At 35.4% G+C, this 16,068-nt stretch overlaps 1 pseudogene; it reads right to left on the bottom strand.

Moving 5' to 3' along the window:
• Positions 1-3,734: 3,734 nt before the first annotated feature.
• On the bottom strand, positions 3,735-15,757 carry LOC132062129 (WAT1-related protein At1g09380-like; annotated as a pseudogene).
• Between the last annotated feature and the right edge of the window lie 311 nt (positions 15,758-16,068).

Here is a 16,068-nt window from a genome sequence, read left to right as displayed (position 1 = left end):
ACACTAAGGTATGTAGAACTTCCATTCACGATGTAATCTCTACGTTCTTTCCCATGCTCCGTTTCTTGATATCCATGCGCTTCAAACCCTAGGGCATTAAACCCAACATATTAGTAGCCCATAGTTATGTATTTATGTATATGAATTTTGTATCTACATTCGTTATTGTATTCCTAATCTTCCATTACGGTTATTAGGAACCCTAGCTTAATCCATGAATCATGAATTCTTCCTCTTGTGTTCTCATTATGTTTATATGAAATTTTATGATTTTATGTAGCAAGTTACAAGCATGTTTTCAAGTCAATTATATATATAATTATAAACTATTGCTATTACTCATGAATCAAGAACATGTTTGCAATACTATGACAAGTTATCTTATGAAACCATATTACAAGATATTTCATGAAATCATGTTACAAAGTTATTTCGTGAAATCATGATTACAAGTTATTTCACGAAAATCATGGGCTTCTTAGCCAACTATATCATGTTCATGTTTTTGAGATTGCTTAGTTAACTGAAAGGCTCGGATAGATTGAAACTAGCCATCGTAGGATAAAGGTTGTCGACGAGCGAGCAACACCTTATACGAGCTTTGATCCTTACATGCTATTATTACTAAATCTCATATCCCGGCAAGGTGTGAGTGTTCTACCAGTAGGATGCAAGTACCTAACCATGTTGTCGGTTATACTATAGCATTCCCCACGTTACACGCTTTATATATACAAGTATTTCCATTGATTTCATCGTTTTCGGACTTTACTCACGTTTCATACTCATGTTCAAGTTACATTTAGTTTCGAGTTCATGTCCATGCCTATGTTGTGCCATGTTCTTCATTTCAAGCATAGTTTTACATACTAGTACTATTCACCATGTACTAACGTCCACTTTACTCGGGGCCCGCACTTCACGGTGCAAGTATACGATTTTCGAGAGCATTCACCGCGCCGTAGGATCACCCCGATTATTAGCTTATTGGTGAGCCCCACTCCTCTCGGGGGTTCGACATGGAGTACATATTAGTATTCGGTTTATGGTAGTCCGGGGCCATGTCCGGTAGTTAGTATTCGACATGTTTTAGAGGTTTCATAGATGTATATTAGTTCACGAGTCAGTTATGCTTTCATGTTTGCAGACTATTACGTTTTCACGAATTTTCATGCTATGAGATAATTTCAAGACTTTATTCCGCAATTTATATTTTCATGATTCATTTAAATTGCATCATATAGATTATATTGTCTTGATGCCCGTATTTGACAAGCAAGCCATGAGGTTCGCTCGGACACATGCAAGCAAGGCCCGAGTGCCGTGTTACGCCCAGGCCATGGTTCGGGTCGTGACACAAATTCTTGCCAAGAAATCACTCATTTCTTTTGCCAAAGGTACAACGATAAAATCGTGTGACTACTATTTATTTGGTAAGCAGCATAGAGTCTCATTTCAGACATCGTTTGAAAGAAAATTGAATATGCTTGATTTGGTATATTCTTATGTTTGTGGTCCAATAGAGATAGAATCGATGGGCGGTAACAAATATTTTGTTACTTTTATTGATGATGCTTCACGAAAATTGTGGGTTTATATCTTGAAAACCAAAGATCACGTGTTTCAAGTTTTCCAAAAATTTCATGCTCGGTGGAGAGGCGGACTCGGTCGAAAGCTAAAGCGTCTCCGCAAAGTGATTAACGCTGGCGTGAGTACACTCCCCGTGGAATTTGAAGGGTACTATTCAAGCCATGGGATCAAACATGAAGAACGATTCCGGAACCCCATAACACAGTGTGTGAGAGAATGAATCGCACCATTGTTGAGAAGGTGAGAAGCATCGAGAATGGCTAAACCGCCTAAGTTGTGCAGGTGAAGAAGTTCGCTAGCTTGTTACACGATCGACGGTGAGTCATCACGGCTGGAGTTTGACCTACCAGAAAGAGTTTGGTCCAACAAGGAGGTGTCCTACTCGCATCTGAAGGTGTTCGGTTGCAGAGCTTTTACATGTACCGGGAAGGAGCGAGAGAACAAAGCCGGATGACAAATACGTTCCCCCGCATATTCATCGGATATGGAGATGAAGAGTTTGGGTACGGCGTCAAGGATCTTGTAAAGAAGAAGGTCATCGAAGCGAGAGACGTAGTCTTGAGAAAGTGAAGTTGGAACCGTCGATGATCGAGAGAAGGATAAGAATGGTATAGTCCCCAACCTTGTTACCATTCCTTCTAACCTTCCCAAGAAAAGTGCGAGAAGTACGACCGACGAGGTTGCGAGCAGGAGGAGCAACTTTGACGAGATTCTTTGACGGGGAGCAACTTGGTGAATATGCCGAGCAAGGAGTACCCTACTCGGGAAGAAGAAAACAATCTCAACCTGCGAGCGAGATCGAAAGGCAAAGGGTAGAGTCATCAGTCTCTCGTAGCATGTCCTCATTAGTGATGAGGGGAGTTTTAAAGTACGCGAGGTGCTGTCCCATCCAAAAAAGAGCCGCTGGATAAAAGCCATGAAAGATGGATTCTCTAGAGAAAAATGGCACGTACAAGCTGGTTGAACTTCCAAAGGGTAAAAGATCACTCAAATGCAAGTGGGTCTTTAAGCTCAAAAAAGATGGAAATGGCAAGCTGGTTAGATACAAAGCTCGATTAGTAGTAAAAGGCTTCCAAACGGTAAAGAAAGGTATTGATTTTGACGAAATTTTCTCTTTTGTTGTCAAAATGACTTCTATTCGAACAATTTTAAGCTTAGCGATTGCTTGCTCGGATCTTGAAGTGGAGCAGTTGGACGTGAAAACTGCATTTCTTCACGGAGATTTGGAAGAGGAGATTTATATAGAGCAGCCAGAAGGATTTGAAGTAACAGGAAAGAAACACATGGTGTGCAAATTGAATAAGAGTCTTTATGGGTTGAAGCGAGCACCAAAGTTAGGTACAATAAGTTTGACTCATTCATGAAAAGTCAAACTTACACAAAGACCTATTCTGATCCATGTGTATACTTCAAAAGTTTTTTTGACAACAACTTTATTGTTTTGTTGTTGTATGTGGATGACATGTTAATTGTAGGAGAAGACAAGGAACTGATTGCTAAGTTGAAAGGAGATATTTCTAGGAAATTTGACATGAAGGACTTGGACCAACACAACAAATTTTGGGATGAAGATTGTTCGAGAACAAACAAGTTATAAAGTCGTGGCTATCTCGACGGTACATTGAACGTATACTAGAACGCTTCAACATACGAAGAGTGCTAAACTTGTTAGTACGCCTCTTCGGTCATCTGGGGGGTTGAGCGAGCAGATGTGTCCCGCAAAAAGGAGAGAAGATAGCATGGCTAAAGTTCCTTATTCGTCGGCGGTCGGAAGCTTGATGTACGTAATGGTATACACTAGACTCGGGACATCGTCATGTAGCGGTGTTGTTAGCGGTGTTTCTTGAAAATCTCGAAAAAGAACATTAGGAAGCCAGTCAAGTGGATACTCGAGTACTTGAGAGGTACCAGCGGAGGCTGAGTTTATGTTTTGGAGGATCGGATCTATCTCGACGGGATATACGGATGTAGATATGGCGAGGTGATCTTGATCACGAGAAAATCCACTACCTTTTGGATATCCGTTTACTTTTTAGGGGAGCTATATCATGAGTCGAAGTTGCAAGGTGTCGCCTCGATATCGAGGAAAAGTACATTGCCACCGCCGAAGCCGGCGAGGAGATGATATGGCCGAAACGGTTCCTTCAAAGAGCTTGGATTGCATCGGGGAGGAGTATGTCATCTTGTAGACGGTCAAAGTGCATAGACTTAAGCAAAAACTCCATGTACCATGCAAAGACGAAGCACGTCGATGTAAGATATAACCGATTCGGGAAAAGATGAGGACGAATCTTTACGCAGTCGGACATCCCTACAAGTGAGAATCCTTCAGATATGCTGACCAAGGTGGTACCAAAATACAAGTTCGATCTGTGCAAGGAATTTGTCAGCATGCACTCAAACTAGAAGTCCGGCGTTACCTCCTTGGAGTGAATGGGGATCAAGGGGAGATTGATGAAGTCCATCCCATTTGGTGGTAATTGGCATGTGCCAATTTAGTTGGCTAAAAATTGAACTTGGAGCCAAAGGAAAATACTTGGAGCCAAAGATAAATTCTTGGAGCCAAAGCAGAATTTGTGGATTACAAATTTTGGTCTTTTTTCTTCTTCTTCTTCTTCTTCTTGTTGTTCTTGGAGGGCCGAGTTTGATCTCCTATAAACGGAGAGCCATTCTTCTAGATGGAAGACACGCCAACAAAGAGAGAAAGAAGAATGAGGCATTCACAAATAAGAAAATAATCTGTGAGAAAAAATAGAGAGTGTGAGTGATATTGTAGTGAGGTGGAAAATCTTAAAAGAGGGTAATTTCTTTTGAGTGTGTAGTGGTCTTTGGAGTATTTTACCTAGACCTACAAAGTGTAAAATCCTTGCTATAGTGATATTAGTTGATCCTCTCGGCCTGTGGTGTTTCCCTTTTGGGTTTCCACGTAAACATCTTGGTGTCATTATCGCTTTTTTTTTTATTCTTGTTGATTAACTATATCACGGTGCTACATTATTATTCCACTGTAAATACCGTGAATATTATTTATGTGGCGGGTTTATTCTCAACAAATTCTGGTCAAATTAAGTACACATGTAAAAGGCAAAAAAAAAGAAAAAAAAAGAAGACACATCATTCTATTAATGATTTCATTAATGTATTGTACTACTTTTTAAATGATTGATCTTTATTCGTAATTTTTGTTTGAATTTCAATTTACGTGCCAACATATAGCTTCTCGCCAAGCAATATCCAACTGATAAAGGCAGAAATGACTAAATAGCAAAGGGAGGAATACAGAGACATATACAGGTCCTTTCCTTTTTACAATCTGCTCTTCACTTTCAAAAAATTCTGCTCATCCTTTCAATAAAATTCTCTGCTTTGGTTCCAGTTTTTCTTTCTGAGATGCTCTTAGTTTTTATTCTCTTTTCAGATTTCTTCTACTTTGTATGTGAATCTTCAAGAATTTTTACCCAAGTTCTCAACTTCTACTGATTTCTCCTTCAACTGTTTGCTCAATGTTGTGAGTGTGCTTTGGTGTTGGTTGCTTTCAACTGTCTGCTCTTTTTTCTTGACTTCAGGTTGAATTCTTTTCCTCTTGCTTGGTTTCTCAATTTGAGTTCAGTATTTCTCTGTTATGTGTTTTGTTTTGTTCAGTTCTGTTGAGATTTTCTGTGTTCTTTCTTTCATTTCAAAGGCATTCTGTTATTGCTAAAGGAATTTGGGTTAGTATTTAGGCCTATGTTGTTTTGTACATTTTCTTGCTGGATTTTCACATGCATGTCAATACTAATCAGGATTGCCCTCTGCTGCACCAATGGTGTTTGATGATATGCCTAAATCAACTGATTTTTACTTTCTCTTCTAAAACCCATTTTAGGAATCTCTCATAAAGCCCAACTTTCCCTCTTCAATTTCATCACAATAAATGCGTAAATTCAAGCCTAACAACATTAATCTAACCAATTCCATGCTTAATTTAGCTAAATCCATCAATTATAACTCATCAAGAGAGGCTTAAACCCATTTTTTTTTAATGAAGAAACCATTAAAATCCATTTTCTATCTCAAGTTTCATGAATTTCTACCATGGAATCATGTTAAGGAAAAGGAAATGGAAGAAGATTAGGTTGGAGACTTACCCTCTCTCACAATCTGACTAGAATCACCTCAAATCGCCTCCAAAGTGCTTGGGAGGAATAATATTGGGAATGAGGGAACGAAAAGGGTTTCAACTTAGCATTTATTAGGTTCTGGTCCCGTCACTCAAAAGAGTCGCCATGGCAGTACCGTCGTGGCGGTCCATCCATCGCCATGGTGCAAGATACACATTTCTCAGGATACTGCCACAGCGGGTAAGGCACCACCATAGCAGGTGTAGATCCAATTGCGGAATTACGATTTACCATAAGAACTACATGTACCCAGACACTCACACTCTTATCAAATAGAACTACCCACTTTTGGGTAGATGTAATACATCACACATCGAATTGAGGAACATGTGTCCAGAGAAGAAAAGAAGGCCTTTGATGTTTGTTCACTCTTATATACTTTTTTAAGGGAGATATTCATGATTAGTCGATTTTGATTCTTTGTACTCTTTAGTATTTGATATGCTTTCAGGAAGTAGTCTTGATGCTAATAAATCTTTTACAGTAGCTAGGAAGAATAGACTGCACATATTATTGAAAGAGTTTACTACAATTCTTCATCGTGAATTGATTATGCTGAAGTTTTAATTGTATTTAAGTCTCATTTTAGTAAAGTTCTAGAAAACTGAAGAGTTTAACCTTTTAGGATGGTCTAGCCATGCTCTAAGCATTAATATAAATCCTTGAAGCTTAAAATCTTTTTAGTTATTATATGTTCCTTTATTCCTTTTCAGTATAATACAAAATAATTTATTTGATCGTGTTTCAACTTACTGGATGTCAATAGTTTCTTCACCCGTCGCTGAATTTCTACTCCCACGTTGTACAACTTATAATTTCAACTTTTTCTTGGGTTAATACTTTTATTTGCTTTAGCAATTCGTGACTTTTACGCATTATGTTGACATGGTTCTTGCAGTGCGTGCTATCCTGTCTATATAAGATGTTTCAGGCCAAAAAAAAATTAATTTGGATTACTGCTTTATTACTCGAAGTATTCTCCGTGCAAAATACGTGGTATTTTCGCTGTGCAAGCATACTTTGTGAGATTTACTCATTGTTTAGGTGAATTTATTTTACAAGTTTTATTTATTAATTAGACTTTATTTTTAATCACAACTGTAAGATCTTCTTTTCTTTTATCTAAATAATTATGGTCTACCAATGTCCTCGAGTGGTCCTGGTTGCTGGGAGCTTTCCAATTGGCTCTACCAGCACTTCTCGGAGTGCTGAGTGACGATAAGAATATATGTTGTGATTAAGATATTCAGAATACACATCCAGATAAAGTATTCCAAGTGCTTGCAGGACCTACATTTCAGCGAGTAAGCATCAAGGGATTCTTATATTCTAATATCTTAATACAGCGATGTAACATGAAAATGAATTTTAAAGAGGGACACACACAAGTAATGCATATTCTGAATCTGGCAAAGAAAGTAACTGTGAATGCTTAACTGTTTCACAACAGCTTGACAAAGTTCATGAAGTTGTACATGCATGTTGTGAATATGACATTATTGTTCCATGGACACACAACAAATCATGAAGATCTTGCATTGGAGGCTCAGAAAGAAAGTAAGTCAATACTGCTCTATGGTCTCTCTGTCTACTATATAGAAATGGGAGTTGGGTGTGGGACGACCACTGCACTTCTCTATTGCACCAAAAATAATAAAAATTGAACAAGAGAGATTGCAGAGGTAATTAATTTGGTCATTTAAAAAAGGTAAACATGTGCTGACATGTGTCCCTGTTGTGTATAAATAGCGAGCACGTGTCCTGTAGTAATTATACCTACACGTCATAGTTTTTACTTAGCTACTTAGTAAAATGTGTTTGACTATTCCGACTATCCCTTACCCTTACATATTGTGTCTATTCTTTCCCTAATTTTGTTCTGCTTTTCGCTGGTTCTTTTTGAAGCTCAGATAGACTCGGTAATTTCATCATCGGTGATTAAATTTTCTGAGTTCAACTCCAAAATAGGTTTTTGAGGTATATTCTTTTGCTGATTGTTCAAATTTAGCGAAGTTTTATTTTCTTATAAATGTGAATGTTAATTTTATTGCTTCACCCAATTTGCTTCTTTGTCTGAGTGAGTCTCCATTTTCGGTCTTCCTCCCTTTTTCTTGACGCTAAAAGAAAGAAGAGAACAGAGGGAGAGCGTAGATTCTTTTGATCATGACGATGCACCTTTCAAATGGTTGCACAAATTGCTGATAACTTCCTAAAGTCGTCCCTTGCAGGTTCTCTCTCCCTAAAACATATGCATTCTAATTTTGCTTTTTTAGCTTAATCAATTTATCATCATATCTAAATCTCAACATACATTTCTATAATATGTGGACACACACGTTACTTTTTAAATGAGGTATTATGTACAATCAATAACCAAAAAACTTATAGCATTAAAAACTGCAAATCTTATTAAATTAGTAATATAGCCATGAAACAGTACATCGATTTTTCACAATATTAGGGCTGTTATTTGGATGTGTTATCATAATTTTTGCCAGCTGGTTGTGCCATTTAAGTATTCAGGAGTGCTTGATTTCTTTTTGGTTATTCCGAGATCCTCAGAAGATTTACATTACATGCATCCATTTTGGCTCTTTGATAGAAAATCCTTAACTTGCAATAAAATGAAAATGATTTATAAGGAAAGCAATATTGGCCCAAAAGGAGAATGGTTTGATTTATATAGTTCACTCTAACTTTGTACCGTGTTGAAGCTTAGTTGGTTCTTTCCATTTTGGAATTTTTAACAGATATGATTCATAACCGACTCTAACGGCTATTTGAGCTTACAACCTAAGAAGCGAGTTTCATGACATTAGGGATAGAGTATGCTATATTCTTTCCAGTCATACAAAATTTAATTATGGAACTTTAATATACTGTTGTATTTTACAGGATTGATCATCGGCCAGATAATTGTAGTTATTAAATAATGGTGTAAAAATGATTGGAGAAGAGCTTCTTAACAGGGGAGGGAGTTTCATGTTCTTTTTTTTTGCTTTTTGGTCGATAGAGAAAGTGTATTAATTTATGCACCCAAATTCTAGGATAATCCAAGTGATATAAAGGAGTCATCATTTGTCATTTAATATGTTTTTAGTTTCTTTTTTAATTTTTTTCAGTGAGACACTCTGTAAGGATAAGGATCATGTAAGCAGATCCTGTAAGCTGGTTGTCTTCGTCAGTTACAACTTACAAGGATGGGATGAGATTGAGAAAGAAGTTGAAAGAAAGATCAAGTAAATCACCTTTTCATTTATAGCATCTTAGTTGTGTATTCACAATTGCCTTAGTACACTCATTCTTCAACAGGCATGCTGTTAGTCAGAACATGAGTTGTAATGCTGGGGTGCTTACAATTTCATGTTCTATTCACTAACCTAGATTCTCCTTCAAGTTCAAGCAAGGTCCACTTATGTTAAAGAATATTAGATTACATAAGCAAGGTCATTTACCATACTGTAATTGGCTGAATCTTGGTACTACAACACTGCTCTGTTTTTTCTGTTTTGATCTCTCTAACTTAACTCAGTGGCGGAGCCACAGCCCGACAAGGGTTTTCCGAACACCCTTCGCCGAAAAATTATACCGTATAGACATGTCAATTATTATGTATTACAGACATATATTACATATTATACAAATCATATGAATTTGAACACCCTTGCCACTGACTTGACTGTTCTCTTTCTATTCTATTTACTCTTTACATGACGTAAGTTTTGCACGAATTTATAAATTTATTCCAAATGAATTTATTAGATACGTAACTGCTATTACAAGTAAAAGTGCATGGAGCAGTAACATTTATTTATATGATGTAGGAGAAGCAAGCAGGTAAAAAGAATTTTGAATGCCAAAAGCTATCATAATGAGATGTGTGTTTTTAACTGTATGTTGTGGTCATATTTTTATCCGTCTCCTTTTGTAATCTGAAGGATTGAAAATGAGGCTAATGATTGATTACACAAAAAGAGAACCCATGAAGTTAAAAATGTAACATTTAAGGCTAGAAAATTAAATCTGCTGTCATTTTACTTTTGTTTTTAGACCTGCTGTATAATTTCATAAAGTACTCGAATGGTTATGCAAATGCAGACTTCAATGTGACTAAAGTAGTATTATTTTACTGATGGGAGTTAATTATTGAACGAAATTTTGCTTCATAGTTAAAGCGCACCAGTAAAAGAAGTTATGGCATAAGAGATTAGGCCACCCGACTTGAACATAAGTTTCAAATAAGTAGCCATCTTTGTAATACTATACACAGGAAGGAGATGAAAGTGGAGATCAAAAAGACAATCACAGAAATAGGGTCACCAGTCACCTCTTCCTGTCCATTGTATGATATTTTAGTTCAATGCTTTTCTCCATTCTTTTTACGCGCCTTAGTTGAAGATCTCCCTTAAAATTTAATTCTATGTGTGTGTCATACCTGGAACCTAGCAACATCTTTTGACAACATAGCATCCTAAAGTACCCTGCATTTTATACTGCTTACTATTGTGATTTACTTGCCATAGAGAAAATGGAGTTCTTAGCTTTACTATTATTAACTTGGTTACTTACACTTTGAAAAATGAAGTTTTAAGCTTTCACCAGTTATGTACATGGTGTTAACATTTTGAGTCTCTATTTGCTTTCTTCATTGAGAAATGTAGAAAAGATATCTGAAATAGCTGCTGCGACAATCGCGGTAAGTTTATCAAACAATGACATGTTAGTTTACTCGAATCACTAGCCAAACCAATTAAGATGCTGACACATTTTCCTCTAATCTTTCATTTAAAACAGTCTACAAGTTTGCAATTAACTACGAGAGAACTCTCTAATTTCCATTTTGGCACTTCTCTCAATTTCAGGCTTCTTTAGTTGATGATTGGTGTTTACTTGATTTTTGAAGGTATTTCAATATCTCCCTGTATGTGGTTTCTGTGATGGCAAAAGTTGGCTACTAAGCTGGGTATTGTAGCTCCAGCACATTTGATATGATGAATCAAGCAACACTTTGGATTTTGAAACTCCCAAATGGAGTTATGTGTCATTAGAGATAGAAGATGTAAATGAGCTGTCAAAGTTGAAAAGGGATTGTCAAAGGATGACAGGGCGCAAAAATTGGGCTCTGTAAAATTTGCTAAAACCTGTAAGCTCTTGAAATCTTTTTTTAATCTGTCCTCCTACGTAGCAGTAGATCTCTTGATATTCGTTTAAGGCTCTTCATTCCCGATACTGGCTGCTGATATAAATTACCTCTATCTCAACCGCTTGCTGGTTATTTGAGTTTTATGGCACTCAATTACGTCTGTTCCTCTCTTTTATGATTGAAGGTATTGAGAGTGGTAAATCAAACTTATTAGAACCTGTATGCCACTTAGGCCATTGCCTTAACAAATATATGAGGACCCAAGATTTGAGAATAGTGCGGGCATTCACTACTGTTCCGTGGCTACAAAAACGTCGGGGAAAACATTTTTGCTCATGCTGAACTGGGGAATCGACTTTTAGCACCGGTAATCAAACTAGAGTTGATTATGTGGTGCAAGGGAAGATTAATTCTTATAGTATTTCTCTTGTCGTTAACAGATTGGAGAGGTCTCTCATGCAGGTTAGTTTTGGAGTTAAAATGCACTTTTCCATTCTAATTTCTGCAAATACTTGATAATAAGATATCTTGCTTGGCTTTTTCCTGTCATTTGACAGGTTCTAATACCTATCTCAAGGAGTTTAGAAGGAAAATAAAGAGGAAGCTCATTATACACATCAGGGTAAATGATCGATCTATCAAGTGAAGGCTAAGTTTGTCTCATGGAAGATGAGAGTATTTACTGCTCTTGATGGCTGGTTAAATAATAATATTGTTCTGAAGGTGCCCGATAGTTCGTCTCTCTTTAAGAAGACATCTGAAAGCTGCTTTTGGTTTCACATTTCTGGTAAATGTATTATTGTAGATGCAAAAATTATTTCTTTAATCACAAAAAGTTTAGAGAATGCTAGCTATTGGGAAAAGCTATAAATATTTCTTTTTGTAGTTTATTCCCTATACTATGTTACTTTTAACTTAACTATAACTGGTGAACATAAATCTATTGGAGCCTTTACGCTTATATTATATGAATCAAAGAATCATAATGTCCATTGTAGTGAAAGCACTACCAATGGTGTTGAGTTCATATGTAGCAGTTAGACGAGATTTCAATCTATGAAGCTGATTTTGGTTGGCGAGGCCTTCTTTGGGTTAGCTCTGTTGAAAGGCAAATGTGATTCAGTTGAAGACATGTCCAAGCATGAACATGACACAGACATCTGGAATTTTCATTCCTTGTGTTATATCATATTAATATCGTTAAGTTGAAGGAATAAAAATCCACGGCCAGCATTGATGTGTAGATCTTAGTATTGGGCCCGTGCGCATCTCTATCGAGTGATAATAGAAAAATAAGTGACATCACAAATGTTTGCACTGTAATATCAGGCTATCCTATACGTTGTAGCAGGTAACTTGTCTTATTTTCGAGATTACATATCCTTCATTTTAAAGAAGCTTGTAGATATACTTTGGATGACATGTTAGACTTATATAACTTAAATTCAATAAAAATAGACCTATATATAACTTAAATTCAGTAAAAATAAGTATATATAAGGTGAGAATACATATATATGACCTTACGTTATAAAGAACTGAAATAGCTCTGATGCGGTTCAAAGACCATGCATTTTTGTCATGATTAACACAAAGGGCAATAATTCCACACTCCAAGCTTGCCATGAAGCACATCAAAGTTGTACTGGTGTATGGAGCTGCATACCTTTCGTTCACTCTCGGCTAACCCCAAAATAACATTAAGAACAGAAAAAAAAACATGAGAAAATTATCTAAACAAAAATAGGACTGAAAAACTGTATAATTAAAGAAGATTGAGATGCCAAAAATATTACTTGTATGATTAGCCATAAAGAGTAAACAATAGAGCTGATTATGACCATAAAGGGCCCCAAGAAGAAGTTACCATGGCTGTTATTAGCCTCAATATTTTTGCTTGTATGATCTGAATATTTCCAGTGAATCTTCAATTGTCCAATAACCACTTTCCCGTGATATAATGACAGCAACATAGCTCCACAAATGCACAATAGTGTCCCCGTCACCTTGGCTTGCCCTGCTTTAGTTCTCAGCCCTACCTTTTCAAGCCTTGATAAAATAAAACCTTTTAAAATTAGACGTATTTTTCAAATTTTCATATTTGCTCAAAGGAGTATAAAAACTGGATTTAAATAAAAGAAATGCAATTGACTTGTTATGACGTTATTACTTAATCACTTTTCGAGGTTACTAATGATCAATGGAGTACTTATTAAAGAAAGATACGAATAATAAAAAAATTTAAGAGCCTGTTTAAGTGATTTGATTGTGTAAAATTACCTTGATAGAACGGCAAGAAGGAAGTTAGCGAGGGCAGTTGTAATAGTTGCTGTGGAATTCTTTAATCCGATAAGATATGTCATTTGCATTCCAGATACCCTGAAAATTATACTCCAGTAAGTCTTATCGAATTTTTGTCTTTATGTGATTTGTTTCAAAAGTTTTGACCATATTGTGAAAACAAGGAATAATATAGATGGTGGAAAGTGATTGCTTACCCGAAAATAGAACACAAGAAAATTAGGAAAAGTGTTGACTCTGTCAATTTAAGTCTTGTTTCCCTGTGGTGAAACACGAAATGTTCAGTAATCCTGAAAATACAATATTTATATATATTTATTATTTAATTTGATATTTCTAGTCTAGGATTACAAAAGATGGAACAAAGAAAAGGACAAGCATTCTGAAATCACACCAATAGATATAAAGTACAGGTTACACAAGCTTTTATTGGTAAAAGAAATACTCCCCCGTCTCAAATTATTGTCGTGTTTATCAGAAATAGTTATCTCAAATTATCTGTCGTTTTAAAAGTTTAAGGCACAATTAATTATTTTTTCTCCAATTTACCCTTAGTAGAATTTTGATATTAACGGAGATGACACATGAAAAAGAAAGAAACATCTATCACTTCCTTCAGATTTTACTTATCCATTTGGAATTTTCACAACCGTTTAAGAAATAATAAATGAAGTGCATAATTTACCAATGTGCCCATATTAATTAGTACATATTTTTATTGGATTTAAAAAATGATTTGAAGTGAGTAATTAATACAATGGGTAAAACAGGAAAAATAAAATTGTATTCTCTTGATATGTTAAAAGTGACAAGTAAAAGTGAAAATCTATTTTTGGAACACTGGACAAGTAATAGTGAAGGGAAAGAGTAGATAGAGATTATTAACTTAGACATAAATAAGGATAAAAGTAGTCAAATATCCCTTTTAATTAATATTTCTTAAAGGGCGTGTAAAATTTTAAAAAAAAAAATTGAGACGGAGGGAGTAGTATAAAGAAACTGGTGGGGGCGGTGACTCGACGGCACCAAAAAACAGACTTAAAAAATGAAGAAAAAGGGGGCATTACTGGAAAAGCTTCTTATATTGCACAAATTTCTGATGTCATCAGGAAAAATATGGAAAGAGAAGCTCCCTTTAAGCCTTTAATAAAAGTTCCTTGTTCGCAAAGAAGCTTTGATATATGAAAAGAAAACACTCTACTTTGGAAGATTCAGTGGATTTTATAATGATTCACTAATTATGTGTACTTTTTCCCAGAAGATCATAAAAGTAACATAGATCAGTAAATAAAATAAATATATATTGATAAGAGATTTTTATATAATCATTTTTTTTAATCTAAATTGTATTTGACCATAAGAAATCATTTAATTACAAGAAAGGGATATTGTAAAAGCTAAGCTACTAGACTATTATATTTTTATTCTACTTCTTGCATGTGGTCGTGTGCATTGCGCAGCTGTATGCATGTGCTGAAGCCTGACTATTGTCTCAAAAACGATTCTAAAGTCTGAGAATTTGACTTATTTAGAATTTGATGTGAACATTACATTTTGAATGTTTTCAATTTATTAGAATACGAATTCCCTTTTTTAGAAAGTAAGTAACAAGTGTTTTAAACTATGATTAGTTTATGAGTTAAGTTCTATGTGCATTAACAATGTAAAAAATATTTACATAAGTAGTTACAGGTAAAAACATTTTGATAAATATTGATAATAAATCTGATGAAATGATGGCAACTAGCCTGCTATCAGATGTTAAAATTCGATAATAGTGTAAAATCTTTATGTTGTAGGTATATACAACTTAATTCTTAGTTAATTTATATCCTTATGTTACTTTGCAAGTGTTAGCTTAATCAGTTTTTAGAGTAAATTAAAAATGGACTCATTTTAAAAGTTTATTCTGAGATCCAAAATAGCATGTTGCAATTTTTTCCATTTCAAGACAATAAAAATACTTATAATTTTTTTTCCCATGTCGATCTTATGAAGCAATAAGAAAAGGTGAAACTGTATAAAATCGAGAAATTAGTATCTCTACTTGATCAGACTATCGTTCAATAAATTATCATCCGATTTGGTAAAATAAGTGAGATAACTTGTATCACGAGAACTAAACGAAACTGCAGAAATCATGATATTAGAAACATAAATATTGAGTACTTAAGATTACCTCTCGAAGAAATAAGCAAAGGGTGCAATAGAAATAGTTGCAACAATCTGGCGATAAGACAAGTGGATATATGGGTTCATCCCATCATCCATTATAACCTTGGATATGATAGCTGTTCCAGCAGCACCTAATTGCACCAGCACCATCAGAAACAAAGGCAATAAATCTTCTTTGCCCATTTTAATATCCAATCAATTTCCTCAAACAAGAAAAAGAGTAGGTTTACAAGAAACTATGGTATATACATGACAATGTTGTATACTTAGTTTTAAAGAGAGAAGTATGGGGTAGGGTGTCGAAGGTGACTGGGCATACATAGTGATTGACTGATGAGTAGCTAGAAGTATGAGTTTTTATAGATGATAAACAATTAGGAAAGACATGTGTAGCTACAAAGATGGGAGCTTTAGTTTGTTAGATGAATAAAACAGCAGGCAAACAAGAAAAACATGTGCACTCATTGAAGGAAAGTTTGAATATTCAATTCGTAAGTTTTAGACTGGCTTTTCATCAATTAGTTTATTAGTACATTTTTTTAACACTCAAACCAAAGAACCAATCAATGGGAAAAGTTAAAGTTAAACAGATGTACTAGTTGTTATATGGGTTCGGCACATCTAATTCATGTCATTAGCTGATGCAAGCACGTATATTTCAGTGCTCACTTTCAGCAAGCATGCATATATAATCCGGTA

The sequence above is a fragment of the Lycium ferocissimum genome, chromosome 7 (genome assembly GCF_029784015.1).
Source record: "Lycium ferocissimum isolate CSIRO_LF1 chromosome 7, AGI_CSIRO_Lferr_CH_V1, whole genome shotgun sequence".
NCBI classification, from domain to species: Eukaryota; Viridiplantae; Streptophyta; class Magnoliopsida; order Solanales; family Solanaceae; genus Lycium; species Lycium ferocissimum.
The sequence above is the reverse complement of the archived record's forward strand: the minus strand, read 5'-3'. Positions and strand labels throughout refer to the sequence as shown.